The 6,000-nt window shown below is 42.1% G+C and overlaps 1 long non-coding RNA gene across 1 annotated transcript in view; it reads left to right on the top strand.

Moving 5' to 3' along the window:
* Positions 1 to 1,624: 1,624 nt before the first annotated feature.
* LOC118454565 (uncharacterized) overlaps positions 1,625 to 6,000 on the top strand; it is a 123,838-nt gene continuing 119,462 nt past the window's right edge. Inside the window, exon 1 of the long non-coding RNA XR_004843788.2 lies at positions 1,625 to 1,735. This is a non-coding gene — a long non-coding RNA (uncharacterized LOC118454565). The remainder of the gene's footprint in view (positions 1,736 to 6,000) is intronic.

Genomic DNA, 6,000 nt, shown 5'->3' with positions numbered 1-6,000 from the left:
GTGGCTGCGCTTCGCATCTTATCTTGTAAGCTGATGAAATATTTGTTTGTGATACACGGTTGGTGCACAAACAGCAGGACGTTGATGGCAGTGCCATAAGGTTCGAAGCATGAAAATAACAGAAACCTTGCCACGATATTCTTATTTTTATTTCTCTGTTTGGATGAACAAGCACTTTTTAACCCTCTGTAGAATGCTGTTGCCTTCAGGGAACACACAGCGTGTCTGGTTATTGCACTGTTTCTTAAATATTTTATTTGCCCATATATGGCTGGTAAATTGTGAATGGACTGGTTCTTTCTCTGGCTCTTTTCTACTCTACCTTAGCAATCAAAGCACGAACAACATGTGTAATTAAATACACACAGGGCACATCGCTATTCAGTAAAATGCACGTTTGACCTTTGACCTGCAACTACTTATTTTGGGTTTTTAGGTGCATCACACATGGAATAAATCACTTGTGAGGCTGTAATGTAAATAACTTATCTAACAGTCTATGGTACATGACCCGGTCCATTATCCCCTCAATGCCATGAAGCTATCCTCCGCCCTTTTCCTGTTTCCACCTCCATACTCTGGAGATGGTGTCATTTGGCCATGTACAGCCTTCCTCTTCCTCCAAACATGGCTGGTTGAATGATTAGATGCTCATTTATAAACTTAAGACGGGCCGGTGCATGTGCCTTTTAGAGCAGATGGGCCTTGGGGCTGCCATTACAGCGCAGTGTGTTATCAATGGTGTTTTGGTGACTGCAGTCCCAGCTGCCTGCAGATCAGTAGCAAGCTCCTCCATGAAGTTTTGGGCTAATCCACCACTGTTCTCATGATCATCATCGCTTCATGCAGCAAGAAATGAAAGGAGCTCCAGACTGAGAGTGACTGATGGTTCATTTATATTTCTTGCAACAAAGTAGTAAAGGCACCAGCAGTTGTCACTTTGTCACCTTGCTTCTTTCCGATGGCTTTGTAGCCCATTCCAGCCTTGTGCAAGTCTGACCTCCTTTGACAGCTCTTTGGTGTCACCCATGGTGGCTGAGCACAGTATTACAGTATTTCACTCATGCAAATAAATGTATAACTGTCATGTCATTTTTTTCTGGATTTTTGATATTCTGTCTCTCTCCATTAAAATAAAAACTATCATAATTAAAATAAATAAATAAATATTCATAATAAATACGTACATTTAATACCACACAAGGGTCGTCAATCTCAACGGCTTAAAGAACTGAAGTGTGTATGTGTATGCCTGGTTCTGCTGGAGGTTTCTTCCTGTTAAAAGGGAGTTTTTCATTCCCACTGTCGCCAAAGAGCTGCTCATAGGGGGTCATATGATTGTTGGGTGTTTCTCTATTGTAGGGTCTACCTTACAATATAAAACACATTGTGGCGACTGTTGTTGTGATTTGGCGCTGTATAAATACAACTGAACTGAAATTAAAGCAAATATAAGTGGGCAATCGCCTCCACGTTTCACATGAAACTTCACGTTTACAGCGTAGTGTTCTCGTGTTACATGAATGCAGCGAGTCCGGGAAACAAGTTTGACACTCGGCCCGGTGACCGAGGTTTGGGGCGTTGACTAAACTTTACTCTGACCAATCAGAGTGTCGGAGTTCACGGTGAAACTTTGTAAACAACTTCCACACGCTGGTTTAAAGCTCGTCCGCCGTCTTTACTACGAAACAGCGCGGTGGTGCTGCAGCCGAGAGACTTACACGACCCAAAACAGGTGAGACGCAGTTATGTGTGTTACACGCTCGCCGTGTTTGTCTCCATTCTGTGTTTGTGTCTCGCGCACCGTGCGCGCGCCCCCACCGTTTGTATGCGTGCTGTCGTTACTCATAGTGGAGTGGGTGCAAAAACAGCTGTTATTTAACAGTGTGGAGGAGAAATGCGTTTGTGTTTGGAGACAGTCCAGAAAGAGCAAACGTAACTGTCGCCAGAAGTTGCCTCAATGTATCGAGTGACGTCGGCACTATATGGTGAATTCCAGTGCTGAGTAGGAAACGGCTTGTAGCTGCTGCACGTCTCCAGTGGATCGTTTCGGTGTAGTTCGAGCAAAGTGTGTCTGTTGCATCACCTAAAAGCACGATTAGCGAGACTTTTCATCAGTCGGTGGGATTTGAATTCAATTTTAGAGATTTCCTTAAAGAAGAGCGGGTCACTCCTGTTTTCCCCTCTTCCTGTCGACATGTATGTGTGTGAGGCAGAGAGAGAGCTTGGTCCTGGCCGTTTAAACTGAACAATCCTTGATTTCTTGGAGTAATTTCAACGAGCAGGCTAATGATGGAGCTTCTGTAAAAATCACTCCGCGTTTGCCCGCTGCCTGAGTGAGACAGAGCTGTTATCAGGCTGCTCACAGCCTGTGAATGCGCCAGGTCGCTGATAAGAGCAGGTATCAGGAGCTGCTTACGCAAAGCCTGCCTTAAATGTTTGAGAGGAAATTTGACTCTGCAGGACACGAGAAAGGAGTTGAAAACGCTCCTTATAATGTATTAAAAAGCATAAATCAGAGTCACGAGTCAAGTTACACCTGTTTCTCTAATTTCATTTAAATATGTGATTTCCTGCGTGTTTCACACTAAACTCGGGGATTTACAGACTCCAAGTTTAAACTCTTGATCTGCTCTGCGAGCTCCAGTGGCGATAAGGAGCACTGCCTGCTGTGTGACTGTTGAGTGTGAACAGCCTGCTGTAGACTGCTCGGTTCAGAGCGGATGTGGGCACAGCTTTCGTTGTGGAACATCAACATCTGCATGCGCTGTGTTCCCTCAGCACGCCCACTGCAGCGAAGGAGGGGCCGAGACAGAAGGGGGAGGGAAAGTTTCCTGTCAGAGTGGCTGAGAAAGTGAATCAGGTTAAGTTTTGGCAGGCAGTCAGAGCTGGGGGGGGGGGGCTTCAATTTGTGACTTTTTTCGCTGTAACTTCTCTGGAAATGTGACGCATTTCATTTTGTGGTCTGTGAAGTTGATTTCTTGATGGTATCATGCTCATTCTTTGAAGAAGTTCCTCTCAGCTGTCTCCTAACAGCCAGTAAAAGCTTAACAGTTGCTGCATTTACTTGTCTGCATGCGTCCTTTGGCTCTTTTTACGGGCAGTTTTTGGTTTGCTGATGTTGTTTTGGATAGAAAGCGACACCATGGTAGAGAGTAGGGGTGGGGAAAAATGGATACTGTGTAGCATGGTGATATTTTGTTTGCTAATAATGTATGGATACAGGGACAGCAGAAATCGATACTTTGTTACAAAAAGTTTTTGTGCTCTGACTTCAGAGCATGTTGATCCTTTTTCTGAATCCTGACATTCCTTCACTGTCCAAATGTGTTTAATAAACATGACAGTTTACTTATTTTAATTTAAGACATGTTTTATTTTAATTAAGTTTAAAACTTTTTTATTTAATGTAAAATTATATTTTGTTTTAATTTACTTTCAAATTCTTCAGTTGCTGAAGGGGCTGCATAGTTTTCATAAACTGCATAGTTCAGAATAGCTATAATTGTACCAGATGGTTGATTCAGTTAAGTTGGACTAGACTGTAATACAAACCGTTCAGTTTGTCAACAATCAAACTGAAATGAGAGAAAGACTGAGTGTGAGACTTTGATATTAGAGAAAATGAATATTGATAAAGTTTACCTTTATGTACAGAATCTGAATATCGCAAAATATTTTTAAAAAATTGCAATAATATCGTATCGTGCGTTAAGTATTGTGATAATATCGTATCGTGGGATGTATGGTGATTCCCACCTCTAGTAGAGAGGGTCAAATATAAACCCGAAGAGTAAACTTGTGGGTATATTTTACTTGGAATTATTTAGTTGCTTACACTAAACTGGCAAAGTTACATGTTTAACAGAACAGAGAGTGACGTGTTTTTCACAGTTATTTTCCATATAATGAAGACTGTCCAAATCTGCAGTTTCCCAACGTTAATTTGGGAAATTTCCAAATGCTGCCACCAGTTTCCAAAGATGATGTAATTGTGAAAATGTGCAACTAATAAAGGCATTATTTTACTCTTTAAAGTTACACAAGAAAATCAGCCCACATGTGTTAGTTTGATTGTTGTCGTCTGGCTGCCTCAGTTCACACAAGCTGTGTGCGACTGTTACCTGTTACCACTGAAACTGATCCGGTAGATCTCAGGGAAATTCTGTGAAGTTACCCATCATCTCATCTTATCTTATCTGTCCCTCAAACAGAATCTAATAATTAAAGGTGAGAAATGATCCCCGCAGTTTCACAATTGCATCGCTCTGTTTCTAACGTTTTTAGAGCGAGCAGGCCGTGTCATCACGTAAAAACTCCGCCTATGTCACAGTTTGTTCTGTGTTGCACGTGACACATCAGCTGCCGGTAAGTGTGCGGCTTTTATAACAGCTGGACGCACAAGGCGCACTGTGGTTTTGTTGCATTTGCATGTCAGTTAAAAACAGAAATACTCTGAGGAAATAAGAGTTTGTTTGTTTTTTACGTTTGCTAGCATACACCGCAACATTTAAAAACTATTGTTGCTCATAACCTCGAGCAGCGACGAGAGCGTTGAAGGGGAAATGAGAATTGTTTGTTTTCAGGTTAACCGCCCTGACAGTACACGAAGCACGCTGACGTCGTCGTTTCCCATCACAGCACCTAAACACAAACAAATGTCAGCTGTGACTTACAGACCGCAGTGTTTTGGTGGTTAGATTGCTTTGAATACACAACGTGCCGACCCCCGACGTGGGTTAGACGAAGATAACGATCGTAGGTGTTGACTCGGTGCTGATGTTACATATAGAGAAGAAAAAAGAGGCAACACAAACACAAAGGGTAAAAGAATAATAGAGAACCACATAATAACATTCTGCATTATTTATCAGTTATTGTTGGTTAACAACAGTGAGCGTGAGTGACGGTGATACGCATCAGGAATTAAGTTGTTGACTCATTTTGGAGTTTCACCTTGAGTAGAAAGTTGATCTTCTGAGAAGTCGCTGTCATGGTTCTTGTAATATCACAGATGATGTTGATATCAGCTGCTTCGGTAAAGCTGATCTCCTGTGTGTTTCTCAGAAAACAGCACTTTGCCAAACTAAACGGCTTGTTGATGTTTCTGATGCTGCTCGACGTCGGCCTGTGAGAAACACGAGTAGAAATGACGAGTCGGTGTGAGAAGAAGTTTCTTTAAGCGAAGACTGCTGGCATGTTTTCAGTGGAGCAGGAGGAGGAAGAGGAGGCAGAGGAGGCAGATGAGTTGGTTTGTGTTTTCCGATGTGTCTACTACACAACTGGACTGGGATCTCTGAGATTTAACAGCTGCTCTGCAGGAAAGAACATCTCGCTGATGCTGATTATTCCAGCTCACATCCTGCAGGGATGCAGTTACATGAGTTACACTTTAAAGCCAAATGAACTGTTGACTTGTTTACATTGCTGTCATCTTCTGCTCCGTGGCTGTCAATGAAACATCTTTTTTTGTTTGTTTATTTGTTTTTGTTTGTTTGTTTCTACACCTTAAAGTGGCAGCATCACAAAAAAACCCATTTATACTTGTGTTAAGAGTTTATTTAAAAAGGGGAACACAAAGTACAGCTTGGGCTATTAATAAACCTCGATGCAGTGCAGCTTTCTGCTGCATATTTTTAGACGCTGTATTTGTTTGCTGTACTTCACAGCTGTGCATTATTGATGCACAATCTTTGTCTTTGCCTGATTTAAGGTCACTACAGCTGTTGTAGGGTGTGTCTTGTTGTTTGATAGGTATGTCAGCTGCTGACATTGCAATGTTTTGGTGTTGCAAACTCCCCTGAGAGTCTACGTCAAGACATGTCGGTGCATTTCCCAGAGGTACGCTTTTTTTTTAGCAGCACAGTGTGCCACTTTGCTCAAATGGGGCTTTTTTCTTCTGTGAAGATGAGTTTGCATCTTCACATCCGGTGCGGTACATATAAAGAAAGCAAAGTTAAATCAAACTAAATGAAGTGGTCTGTGGAAAACAAAGAACAC

This window comes from Neolamprologus brichardi, chromosome 7 (genome assembly GCF_056152115.1).
Source record: "Neolamprologus brichardi isolate AB-2024 chromosome 7, ASM5615211v1, whole genome shotgun sequence".
Classification (NCBI taxonomy): Eukaryota; Metazoa; Chordata; class Actinopteri; order Cichliformes; family Cichlidae; genus Neolamprologus; species Neolamprologus brichardi.
The sequence above is the reverse complement of the archived record's forward strand: the minus strand, read 5'-3'. Positions and strand labels throughout refer to the sequence as shown.